We start from the raw sequence: 14097 nt of genomic DNA on the forward strand, positions 1-14097 counted from the left end.
TGAGCTTATAATGAGGATCAAGGTCTACTGGAAGCCAAATCTTCTGCCATCTTGGGCGTAATCAGTTCTAACCATTCTTTGTTGTATTCTTAATGGCTATGTCATTCTTTTAAAGGTTGTGTCCTGCCTCCTTCCCTCCTGTTATAACCTGACATTCACCAAAGACAATCACCAACACCCGCTTGTAGTGAAGGAAAGTTCAGCATTTATTTGTAGGACACCAAGCAGGGAGAAGGGGCAGCTTATGCTCAAAAGACCCAAACTCCCCAATGGCTTTCAGGGAAGGGTTTTTTAAGGCAACATTTGGGGTGAGGGCTATAGGGTGTATGACTTTCTTCTGATTGGTTGGTGATGAGGTAATAAGGTGATGTTTCTGGAATGTTAATCATCAACCTGGTTCCCAGCCAGTCTGGGGTCTAGTGCTGGTGGTCAGCAAGTAGTCACTATCCTCCACCTGGGGGAGGGGTCTTAGTTTCTACAGAACAGCTCAAAGGTGTGTGTCAGGTTGTTATGTATATCCCTTGAGAAGAAGCCAGGACTCTGCTTTATCACTGAACTATTGTTTCTTGACTGCTTTTCCTTTGTTTCTGCATTCCCTCACTTCCCTAATTAGTAACTGCTTGAGTCTGCTCTTTGGAACTCAGGGAAGGCATAGGAGACTAAAGCCTTTTTCTACAAACAAGAAACGGGGGACACAGACGGCCTTTTGTACCTGGGAGGGTCCTGCTGGGTTCAGTCTCCCCTTTTCTTTGATACTCTTCGGTCCTGAGAGGAACACGGGCAGGACAAGAAAGGGAATACTGTTTTGGATAGAGAGGTTAATCATCAACTTGACAGGGAAACTTGGTTTTAGGGGGACTCAGTTTAAGTTAGATCCAGCCACAACCCTGCCAGGAACAAGTGCAGTGTCCAGAGGGGCATCATTTTTTACAGGGATTACAGAGCTTCCTTCACCCGTATAGAGGCAGGGAACATTTTCCTGATCCCCTTTCTCTATAGCCACCTCATGAGGTTTCTTTCTCCCCCAATTTTTGTTTTAAAAAATTTCAACCGTTAATGTTTTTAAAAAGCAAAGAGGGAATTCCCTGGCGGTCCAGTGGTTAAGACTCGGTGCCTTCATTGCCGTGGGCCCAGGTTCGAGCCCTGGTCAGGGAACTAAGATCCCAGAAGCTGCAGGGCATGCCCCCCCCCAAAAAAAAAAAGCAAAGAAATTGTCTGGAAGATACTCATGTACTTACTTGCTTTGGAAGAAAGTTTTCTCACTACTGAGCGAAATGTCTGACCTTTAATGAAGACTGGCCCAATGCAAGGTTTGCAGGGGACCAGCCGACTTGGCTTTGTGGGTGGAAAATCTGTAATGCAGGATTGTCTATAGGAAGCAAATGACCATAAGGGGGCAGTAAAAGCCAGTGGCTGAGTGAGGAGCTGTTGCTGGGAGGGGGAATGAACAGCCCCCATTCAGCACCTGGAGTCTCCCTGAAAGTTTCCCTTTACTTATAACACAGGGACCCAAGGGCACATAACTTTCATCCTGGCACGTCTATAGTGAGACGTCTCCTTGTCTGTATTGGTTGGGGGAGGTAGAATAGGGGAGGAACAGGAATTATCAGGAAAGATTATCCCCACCCAGAGTCCACACCATGTCTTTCCCCTTCCCAGGAGGAGGCAGAGGCCTGGGGTTGGGTGTGGGGCGGCCAGGCTCTTGTTCTTAGCTCCGAACTCCTTCTCAAGGGCTGTCAGGCTGTTCCAGAAGGAGTGGAATGAAAATGTTTGGTGTTTTTCAAGAGGAACTGAAGCAGGAGATAGATGGGCCCTAAGCTGAGCAGCTGGAGTTTGTCCCCTGTGGACAGATACTCCAAGATGAAGATAATAGCAGGAGCGAAAGAGGAGCTGAGCCCTGCCCAGAAAAAAGATAGAGAGACCACATATTTCTCATTCTCGAGGTTAAGGAGACCTTCCCGACTACACACGTGCAGAAAGGCTCCTCAGGGGGTCAAAAGGGAGGGGGTGCCACCCCATAGTAGGTGATGTCAACCTACCCATAGCCCTCTTCGCTAGAATCCATCTTGGCTAAGGGATGCGCACGCACACAGGGGAGGACCCTGAGATAAACCAAATGTGGACTCAGAGCCAGGCAAAGCAAGGTGATCGGCCAGAGGGAACCCAGAAGAAATGCCCCCGTATAAATAGTGATTCAAACTACCACGAGGGTGCGACTGTTTCTCTGAGCCTGCACGTGTGTCTTTCCACACGTACCATTTTTCCTCCTAATAAACACTTCACTTGTCTCACTACTTTCCACCTCTTTGTGGGAATTCATTTCTACAAAGCTGACGGGCCAGGGCCTTGTCTCTGGCCACTGGCCCTGGTGGTCTGGCCAGGGAACCAAAATCCTGCTTCAAGCCGCTGCAGGTCGAGGCTACCCAAGATCAGAACTGGTTTGGTCTTTCAGGAGGTTTAAAAAGGAAAGTGGCCCCACTTCTGGCGCATGGTTTCCTGGGACTGAGAAAGGCCAGGGTTGTGAAACCCACGAGGGATGGATGCCTGGGCCTGCTCAGACCCTGCATTCTGATACAGCAGCCCTTTGGGTAGGTTTTGGCCCCAACAGAATGGTGAAATTGGCATAGTGTGTGAAACCACCCTCCTCTGAAGTTCTCCTTGGCCAGTGACGTTATCTCCTGCAGGAGGGCAGCAGAAACCACTCGCAGAGCTGGACCCTTGCTCTGAGGGATACGAGGCATTGTTCCAAGGATCTTCCTTCCTTCCTGCTTCCCTCCCTCCATCCTCCTCTCCCATCTTTCCCTTCTCCCTCGGAAAATTTCACACAGAATAAGAGTAGAGCAAAGGGAACAATGCACCCTTGTGCCTACCAGTCAGCTACAGTGAGCATCGCAGGACCGCTCTTGTTCCATCTTTATCCCTCCCTCCTCTCCCACCACTGGGTTGTTTTAAAGCAAACTGTAGCTGTTATAACATTTATCCATACAGTTTAGGCTTCATCTCTAAAGGATAAGAATTTTTTTAATCCAGTCACAATACCATTATCACACCTTGGCATCTTTTAATACCCAATCCTTATTCATGTTTTCCTCATTTTCTCAAGAGTGTATTTTTATAGTTGATTGGTTCAAATCAGGATCCACCTAAAATCCACACTTTACATTTGGTGGCTATGTCCCTTAGGTCTCTCTCTCTCTCTTTTTTAAAAAACATTTTAGGGGCTCCCCTGGTGGCGCAGTGGTTGAGAGTCCGCCTGCCGATGCAGGGGACACGGGTTCGTGCCCCGGTCCGGGAAGATCCCACATGCCGCGGAGCGGCTGGACCCGTGAGCCATGGCCGCTGGGCCTGCGTGTCCGGAGCCTGTGCTCCGCGCCAGGAGAGGCCACAGCAGTGAGAGGTCCGCATACAGGAAAAAAAAAAAAAAAAAAAAACATTTTAGTATTTTAATGTTTAATGAGAACAGTGTTTCCAGAGATGTGTTCTTCTTTTTTAAAAAATAAATTTAGCTGGACAACTCAGCCAACTGGGACATTTAGCACTCCAACTACCATCCAAGATACTTGGTTCAGGTCAAAGTGCAGATTTTCTTGATCATCTTTTTTTTTTTTTTTTTTTTGCGGTACGCGGGCCTCTCTCTGCTGTGGCCTCTCCCCCTGCGGAGCACAGGCTCCGGACGCACAGGCCCAGCGGCCATGGCTCACGGGCCCAGCCGCTCCGCGGCATGTGGGATCTTCCCGGACCGGGGCACGAACCCGTGTCCCCTGCATCGGCAGGCGGACTCTCAACCACTGCGCCACCAGGGAAGCCCTTGATCATCTTTATGTAAGTATTTCCTGTCCATCTGGAGAGAAGGTGAATAAAGATTTATTTTGTTTACAATTAATCTGTGTTTTAATATTCACTCTTCAAATATTTGAATTCAATTGATTTTGAATTCAAATAATTCAAATATTTTTATTCCCTTTAAGGAATAAAAAAATTGACTGATAGTGACCTAAGCTTATCTTACTTAGAACACATCATAATTTGAAGATAGTTTACCACCCCTTCTCCCGTAATCCTCCCAACTTCCTATCCATCTTTCCTGCTTTTTCTTATCATTTTCACTATCTGACATACTATAGTATAGTATTTATTTTTCTCTTAGGTCTGTTTAAATCTCATTGCTCATAACTGTGTCAGCCTGGGACAGTCTTAGGATGATGTAGAAAGAGGGTGGGCTCCCCTCCTCCCAGGGTAATAGCAGATTCCCACCAAATGCTGGCGCTCTTCTAATGTAATTTGAAAAAGGAAATATCCATTCCTTGCGTCCTGAGCATAGATAATCTCATTTAATTCTCATGTCAACCTAACAAGGTAACATTTATGCCCATTTTACAGATGATGAAAATAGGTTTGAGGGAGGCTTTCCAAATAAGTAGAAGTGACTATTTAATCGGAAGGTTTTACCTACCTGATTCCACAGACCATGTTTGTTTCTCCTTAGCATTTCTGTTTATCTTGGGACAAGCAATGGTGACAGCAGCTATCACCAAGAGCACAGGGTCCTCTTGCTAGTATATCCCATCTGCAGAACTTCTGAGAGTGAAAAGGGGGTACATGTGAGGATGCTGAGACCAGAGGCATAAACTGCATGTGTGCTTTCCCTGGCTCTCATGGAGCACTGACAAAAGCATCTTCATTGCTCATAACTACTACAGATATCAATAGTCTTCTTTCTGTTTTGATTAAAAATTTTTATTAGGAGATTTTATATTTTGTCAATACAAATCATATATGTGTATATATGTATATATATACATTTATGTATAAATGTGTATATATGTATAAGTGTGTATTGTTATATGTTTATAAAAATAATAAAATGAGCCCTTATGTGCCCAACATCCAGTCTTAAATGGAACTCTAAGAATATCTTTGAAGCCTCTCCCTCCTCTCCATCCTCACCCTCCACGATAAACCTGCCCTGAATTTTTATCATTTCTTGCTTTCCTTTATATTTTACCACATATGTATGTATGTATGTGTGTTGTTGAAGAATACATTGTTTAGGGCTTCCCTGGTGGCGCAGTGGTTGAAAGTCCGCCTGCTAATGCAGGGGACACGGGTTCGTGCCCCGGTCCGGGAAGATCCCACATGCCGCGGAGCGTCTGGGACCATGAGCCATGGCTGCTGAGCCTGCGCATCCGGAGCCTGTGCTCTGCAACGGGAGAGGCCACAACAGTGAGAGGCCCGTGTAACACAAAAAGAAAAAAAAAAAAAAAAAAAAAGAATACATTGTTTAGTTTTGCTTGTTTTTGAACTTTATAAAAAGGTATTATATTTTTTGTATTCTTCTGTGATTTGCCTTTTTCACTCAACCTTATGTTTGCAGGATTCATTCATGTTGATGTATGCAGTACATTTGCACTGCTTATGGCATTTCATTGTGTGTCACAGTTTATTAATCCATTGCTCCATTGGACATTTGGCTTGTTTCCAGTTTTTGCTTTTGTTTTCTAAATTACAAGCAAGTTTACCTTGAGCCTTCTTACTCCCATGACCTGGTGCACACGTGTAAGAGTTTATACTTGGCTAAATGATGCCAAAACACAGTTGATGAATTTACACTCCTACAAGCAGTGCATGAGACTTAGCAACACAGCGTATCATTGGCTTTTAATTTGTGTCAATCTGATGAAGATAAACTAGTGTCTGATTCTGCTTTTGATTTGCATTTTTCTGATTACTATGAAGTTAGGAATTTTTTCAGGTTTTTGGGCCTTTATATTTCCTTTTCCGGGAAGCAGATTATTTGTCTATTGTTGACATAGAGGGATTTTTTTTCTTTAAGTATATATTATGGATTCTAATCCTGCATCAGTTATATGCATAGCACAATTCTTATACTGGTTTGTAGCTTATATTTTCATTTTCATTATGGTGTGTGTGTGTGTGTTTACACTGAAAAATGCTTATTATGGACAATTCTGGACATAGGAAAACATAGACTAATACAGCCCAGTGTACCCATCATCCAAACTTACCAGCCTTTAACTCTTGGCTGATCCTGCCTCTTCCACACACATCCTTCACTTCCTGGGTTACTTTGAAACAAATCACAGACATCATATATTTTCATATGTGTATTTGAAAGGATGCACCCCCTGTCTGGATGCCTTCCCCACTTGCCTTGTACTCTAACTTGCCTTGTGCTTGCCCATTCCAGGCTGCTGCCCCTGTACAGCCCCCCTGCTTACGCTGTTCAGGCTCTGATACATCTCCTGTGCAGATGCCTCCATGCTGCTTGGACTCTGATGTCCCCTCTGTGCCACCATTGTTCTCCCTTCACCCTCCAATGTGATAAACTACCTGACTTCTCCTCACCTAACTTTTTAGTACTGAATGTTTCAGGAAGGGAAGAGGAGGGAAAGGAAGGAAGTAGAAAGAAGGAGAAAAGCAATAAAACGAAGAAGAATACATATGGCATCTTTGATGAATTAGATATTTCTAACTTTAATATAGCCAAATTTATCAAACTTTTCATTTGCAGTTTTTACTTTTTGTATCTTGTTTAGTGAATTGTTTCCTACCCTAAGATCTTAAAGATATTTCTCCATATTGGCTTTTAAAGTTTTACCTTTCACTTTAAATCTTTAAGCTATCTGTCATTTATTTTTTATATAGTATGTGAGATACAGATCCTCTTTCATTTATTCCATATGAAAACCAGTTGTTCCAATACTTTTTATTGAATTTTCTTTCTTCATTGAACTGCAGTGCCCTTTCTGTCATGTATCATATTTCCATTTATGAGTCTGTTTCTGGGTTTTCTCTTTGGTTCCGTCAGTCTGTTTGTCTATCCCTGCGCCAATACTACACTGTAATACCATGGCTTATAATAAGTCTTGATATCTGGTAAGCAAACTCCCCACTGTGTACTTTCTCAGGAGTCCCTTGAATATTCTTTGCCTTTGTTTTACCATGTAAATTTTAGAATTAGCTTATCAAGTTCTGTGAAAAGCCCTTTTGGAAATTTGCCTGGAATTGCACTGAATTTATAGATGAGTTTGGGGAGAACCTAATTCATTATCCTGCTGAGCTGTTAACACGGTATTATTTGAGTCATTAACATAGTTTATCTCTCCACTGATTTAGGTTTTCTTAATGTTTACAATGAAGTTATGTAATTTTTGCTTGTTAGATTTATTTCTTTTTTAAAAATTTTATTTATTTATTTTTGGCTGAGTTAGGTCTTTGTTGCTGCGCACAGGCTTTCTCTAAGTTGCAGTGAGTGGGGGCTACTCTTCCTTGCGGTGCGCAGGCTTCTCATTGCTGTGGCTTCTCTTGTTGCGGAGCACGGGCTCTAGGCGCGTGGGCTTCAGTAGTTGTGGCTCGCGGGCTCTAGAGCGCAGGCTCCGTAGTTGTGGCGAACGGGCTTAGTTGCTCCGCGGCATGTGGGATCTACCCAGACCAGGGATCGAACCCGTGTCCCCTGCATTGGCAGGCAGATTCTCAACCACTGTGCCACCAGGGAAGCCCAGTTTTTTTTTAAAAAAGAAAAGTTCCATAACAAACTTTTGTCCAACGGTTTCATCCACTGATGGAGTTACCTTAATGAACTATTTCATGAAGAGTTGCAAAATGATATTCTGTCATTCTTTGTAAAGATCACCTCTCCCTCATCAATTAGCATTATTTGATTACTATGTAAGACTGCTCATACAAGACACACAGAATAAATGCTTAAATATTTTCCTTCATTTGCCAATTTTTTAAAGATTCAGTGCCTTCTCTGGTTATCTCCAATGGTAACCAATGATCAACCTCTCCTCTCTCTCCTCCCCACTCCTCCCCACCCCCTGCATTGGAGTATGAGTTCACATGTTATGTATACAGATCTTTGACTTACAATGGAGTTATGTTCTGATAAACCCATCACAAGTTGAAAATATCTTAAGTTGAAAATACATTTAAAACATCTAACCTACTGAACATAATAGCCTAGCCTAGCCTAGCCTAGCCTACCTTAAATGTGCTCAGAACATGTACATTAGCCTACAATCAGCTAACACAAGGCCTATTTTATAATAAAGCGTTGACTAGCTCATGTAACTTATTGAACACTGTACTGAATGTGAAAAACAGAAGATCAAAATTCAAAATCTGAAGTACAGTTTCTACTGAATGTGTATCACTTTCACACCATCATAAAGTTGAAAAACCATAAGTTGAACCATCCTAAGTGTCAGGGATTATCTACTTGATATGTTTTATGCTGTGCCTTTTTTTTTTGGATGCTTAAATTGTGCTGTGTCTTCTAGTGGGATTTCCTGTGTCTTTTTGGGTTTTTGTTGTTGTTTGTTTTTTTGTTTTTTTTTTGGCTGCATTGGGTCTTAGCTGCGGCACACGGGATCTTCGTAGTGGCATGCAGGATCTTTCATTGCGGTGTGCGGGCTCCAGAGCATGTGGGCTCTGTAGTTGCAGCACGTGGGCTGTCTAGTTGTGGCTCATGTGCTCAGTAGTTGTGGTGCATGGGCTTAGTTGTTCCGCGGCATGTGGGATCTTCCCGGACCAGGGATTGAACCCGTGTCCCCTGCATTGGCAGGCGGATTCTTAACCACTGCGCCACCAGGGAAGCCCATAGAGCTTATTTTCTTAATGCATTATTTAATTCTAAGCCCTACATTCTGCTTTTGTTCACATCTTGCCATCAACTTTCCTTTGCACCAGAAAGCCACCCCCATATCCACCCCCATATAGACTACCTAGGAGGAGACAGACCCTGGAATCTGTATGGTTGGAACACAGCCCAATAAATACCCAATAATAGTAGCTTTTATTACCATTGGAAGGCTTCAAAACAATGAATGAGGCCACCTTTATCTTATTTCAGAGAGCGTCACATTACCTCATCATGTCAACAATTCTAACCTAAAAGTCCACTGGAGCTTGCTGAGGATTTGGAGGGCCTCACAGATATGCCTTGCAGAGAGATGCAGGCCATTTCCACAACTACACATGAGGGAATTGGCCTCAGACCTTGAACTCACTTTTAAAATTAATTGCTGTTATCTAGATTGTGTTCCCTATAACATTTGTAGCGGTCTAGATTAAAAAGCAAAACAAAAGCAAACCACCCACAACAACAAAAAAAGAAATGAGTATTTTCTGGGCTCTGCAAGTGTGGCACAGAGAATGGGGGCTGTGTTCCAACCATACAGATTCCAGGGTCTGTCTCCTCCTAGGTAGTCTATATGGGGGTGGATATGGGGGTGGCTTTCTGGTGCAAAGGAAAGTTGATGGGTACTATACCAGATACTGACATTATCTTGCTTATTCTCAGCAGCCATGTAAGGCAGGCAGGTATTAAAAGTTCTACCTTAGAGATGTGCAAACCAAGGCTGAGAGAGTTCAGTGACTTGCCAGTGGTCGCAGTGAATTATTAATGGTGGAGGTGGGACTCACACCTCATGTGGCTGAGGCCAAAGTTCCAGTCCTGTGACCCTGGCCGACCTATAGCCCCAGCGATTTCTCCTCTTCTGGGTGGAGAAAAAGGGCCTTTTGTTTCTGCCTCCCCCACTTCCCACCTTGGCTTCATTTCCATGAAATGCAAGATGAATTAATTATATGCTAATGAGTCTTATGCAGCAGAAGCTGAGAGGGGGATGTGACAATGTGCTAGGACAGTCTGGTCTCCCTGATCTTGGAGAGGCAGCAGTGAGAAGTGGCATGAAGCGACGAGCTCTTAATTCCCTGCCCAGGAATTGAACCTGGGTAGCCTGGATGAAAACCAGGAATCCTAGCCACCAGACCCCCTGGCTCTTGCCCCCATTGAAAAATACATTTCTCACGGAGGCAAAAACTGTAAAAACAGGTACAAACTTTATTATTAGAGACATAGCACAACAGTGGGAGAGCACACAGAGAAACTGTTTAGTGAAGATAGAAGCAAGGCAGAGATACACACCTGCAGAGAAAGGGTGTGGGCATCCTCCCTAATGAGGGCGAGCGCAGTAAAGAGGCGGTGAAGTCATTTACATAGGGCAGTTCTTCGGTGTCTTTGTTTACCTTTGGCCAATTATCTCATTTCCTTTCCCACACCTGACCTGCCCTAGGGCCCTCCCCAACGCGCATGCGCAACTTTTTTCCAAGATGGATTCCAGCCCAGAGGCCTATGGGGCAGCATCACATATTCTGGGGTGGTGCCCCCTCTTTTTGACCCCAAGGAGCCTTTCTGTGTATGTGCAGCGTCTCCCTTTCCCCAAGGATGGGAAATATGTGACCTCTTGATCCTTTCCTCAAACAAGGGTTTAGCCCCTCTCTGTTCCTGCCATAAAAGTGTCCAGTTATCTACCCTATTACTGTTGTTTCTTATATCGAAGCGCAGATCCCGAAATTTAGGAGTCCAGTTATAAATATGTAGTCCCGAGCCCGTTTGTCTCTTGCCTCAGGAAATGTAAACAGGGGGCTGGTAATGAATGTCTGCCCTGGAGCCCATCTTCTTCTCATCCCAGGAAGTGTGAACAGGAGGCCAGTTGTAAATGTCTAGCTTGGGGCCCACCCATCTCCTGCCTCATCCCATGCTGAGGTGAGATTCTAGAACACTACACAGAAAGGGTAGTTCTGGTTGGGCAAAAGTTTATGTCAGTGAGGCCTTCTGGTTTTGCCAGCTGTCAGGGTGAAAAGAAAATATTCCCTGGGATAGGGACACCATTCCCAAGCCTCCTTCTCACTACAATTTCCCAAGAGTAGAACTGACCCTCCTCCTGTGTTGTAGCCCCCAGGACTGTCTGAGGTCTAAAGCCCCAGCAGTGAGTACATAGGGTGGGTCATAACTGTGAGGGAGGAAAAGTCACCTCAGGAGGCAGGTCAGCCCCCAAAGCACTTTGGACTTCCCGTCTCCTTACATTCAGAATTTTCACAGAATGTTCCACCGACTGCAAGCCTGGTAGGAATTCAGCATCTCCGAGTCTCTCTAGGCTTCCTCCTGTCCTGGCAGAGGGGCTTCCCAGGAAATACCTGCTGTTGGGCCTGTGAACTGGGCTGTGCTCCAGCGATCTCCCAGAGGGGAGGGAACCGTCATTTCAGGAGAACCTTCTCTGTGAGGCTCTGGGCTAATTAGGAAAAGGGAAATGGGCTGCCCAGAACAGGTGCTGCTCTTCAGGGGACTGTGATGGTTGTTCTTAAAAAGGAAATTGGTACAAATGAGCTTAAATTAAGCAGAATTAAGGCTGGCAGGGAGCATGGCAGCTGCTGGCAGACAAGTAAAGAGGGTGGAAAGGGCCAGTGAACAAAGATGGAGCCCAGGTGTGGGGAAGGGGTGGTGCCAGTCTTCAGGGCAGGACAGAAGAGCAGGACATCAGCCTTTAGGGCAGAGGAGACCTGAACAACAGTGGCTGAAGCTGGGGGCTGGAACCTGCGCCAGAGAACTTCAATTCCATAAAAACTGAGTGCCTACAAGGCAGCAGGCACCGTCCTAGGCACTGAGGCTATAGCAGTGATACCTCAGCGCTGAGCCTGGGGTATCCAATGTTCTAGAGGGATGGGGGGAGGAGGGGGAGAGACGATAAATATGATTTCAGTTAATGGTAATAGCTGTGAGAGCAGTAAGGGTGATGTGTATGTGTGTGCACACATGTGAACTCCGGAATGGGTAGTCAGGGAGGCCCCTATGAAGTGGGGCACCCTGGGGATGGTCATCAAGGACAAACTTCTTCCTTCCTAGGTGAGGAAATACTCAGTGCTGCACTTTCAGACAACAAAATACCTTTCTATTAAATAAAGCAATACTTCTTTCTAATCCAGTATCACAGCCTGGGGCGTCCACAACTACACCTTATTTGGGGGTGAGGGGGCGTGGCTCATACAGATACAATAGCAGAGGCGGTTCCCAATCCCGTCAGCCTGAAGGGCAGGGGAGGATTCTGTCACTTACTGAGCAACTGCTACATTGTTCATTTGTAACGTATCTTTAATTTTTTTTCCTTTGGAAATATTTTAGATTTACAGGAAAATTATAAAGATATTACAGAAAGTTCCTGTATACCCCTCACCGACCTTCCCCAAAGGTTAACGTCTTACATAACCATGGTGCGTTTATCAAAACTAAGAAGTTGACGGTAGTACAAGACTCATAACTAAATGCTATAGACTGAATGTGCCCTTCTCCCCCCAAATTCATATATTGAAGTCCTAACCCCCAATTGTGATGGTATTAGGAGATGAGGGCTTTGGGGAGGTGAATAGATCATGAGGGTGGAACCCTGAATAATGGGATTAGTGACCTTATACATGAGGCCCCAGAGAGCTGCCTTGCCCCTTCTGACATGTGAGGACACAGCAAGAAGATCGCCATCTATGAACCAGGAAGAGGGCCCTCACCAGACACCAAATCTGCTGGCACCTTGATCTTGATCTTCCCAGCTTCTAGAACTGTGAGAAATAAATGTTTGTTGGTTAAGCTACCTAGTTTATGATGCTTTTGTTAAAGGAGCCCAAATAGACCAAGATACTAAATTCCTGAAAGAAATTTGGATTTCATGTTACTTATCTTTTAATATGTTATTTAATCATCCAACAGCTCTGGCCAAACTGAAGTTCAGAGACATTGTGACTTGAATAAGATGATACAGCAAGTAAGTGGGGGAAATTCAGGTTGCAGTCCAGGTCTGTCTGACTCTGAAATGTGTGTTCTCTAGATGATGCTGTCTCATTGAAGGAGGAGGTCAGTGTGTTAGTCTAGGTCCTTGGAGAAGTGGACGCCAAGACATGATTAACCACGTGATTAACCATGCAATTATTTTACTGGGGGAAATGCCTGAAATAGGGAGGGAGCCAGAAGACGTAGGGAGAGTTGTCAGATTTCCATGAGAGTCTGACCCTGAGTGAGAGGGAGAAAGATGTTTGGGTGCCAACAAAGGAGTCCTTTCTGAGTGGATGACTAGAGCAACCTGTGGGAGGTGGGCTCTCAGTAAACCATGTGATGGGTTTTAAGTGTGGCAGCTGGAGCCCTCAGCCAGTTAAGGATTTTGGTAGTAGGAGTTTGAGCAAAGTACAGTTTAATAGCTGCCACAGTCAGAAATGCAGAGAAATTTTGTATTTCCTTTCAGGTATGCTCATGGAGGAGATTGCTGATCAGAAGGGTGAGGTCCAAGGAGGTGAGCAAGTGAAGGATCCTTGCCCTACTGGATCCGCCAGCTCCCTGGCAGAGCTGGTAGCTCAGGAATCCCAAAATGATGGTTAATTTTATGTGTCAACCTGACCTAGGCCACAGGGACCCTAGACATTCTGGTCAAACATTATTCTGGGTGTGTCTGTGAGAGTGTTTTTAGATGAGATTAACAGTTGTATTGGTAGACTGAGTCAAGCAGATTGCCCTCCCTAATATGGGTGGGCCACATCCAATCAATTGAAGGCCTGAATCTAACAAAAATTCTCCCCCTAGTAAGAGAGAATTCCTCCTGCTTGGTTGCTTTTGAATTGGGACACCTGCTTTTTCCTGCCTGCAGACTCGAACTGAAACATTGGCTCTTCCTGGGTCTTGAGCCTGCCAGCCTTTGGACTGGAACTCCAACATTGGCTTTGCTGGTTCTCAGGCCTTCACACTCAGAATGAAACAAAAGAATTGACTCTCCTGGGTCTCCAACTTGCTGACTCACCCTTCAGATCTTGGGACTTGCCTGCTTCCATAATTACATGAGTCAATTCCATATATATATATATATATATATCCTATTGGTTCTGTTTCTCTGGATTAACCCAGACATTACACCTGGTTATTACACCTGATTTACTCACTGTCAAGGCTGACCACAGTATCTCTTAGGGTTCCTTTTCCTCTTCTGCCATCAAACTCCACTACACACTTGAACTGTAGGCTGGATGGAGAAATGTACCCAGAAGAGCATGGGAAGGTCCAGAAGAACCAGTTCAGTCCAGAGCTAAGCCTCCAATTTACCTCTGGGTGTGTAGAAGAACTGCTGTCACACAGCCATGGCATGAGGTGATGGGACCTGTGACATGGCATCAGGGAGTCCCTCCAACTGGCAGCTGGCTCTCTAGTGGAAGTAACAAACCCAACCAATACTCAAGAATAGACCCACCATCTCATCTCTG

Source organism: Hyperoodon ampullatus (assembly GCF_949752795.1).
Source record: "Hyperoodon ampullatus genome assembly, chromosome: 4".
Taxonomy (NCBI): domain Eukaryota; kingdom Metazoa; phylum Chordata; class Mammalia; order Artiodactyla; family Ziphiidae; genus Hyperoodon; species Hyperoodon ampullatus.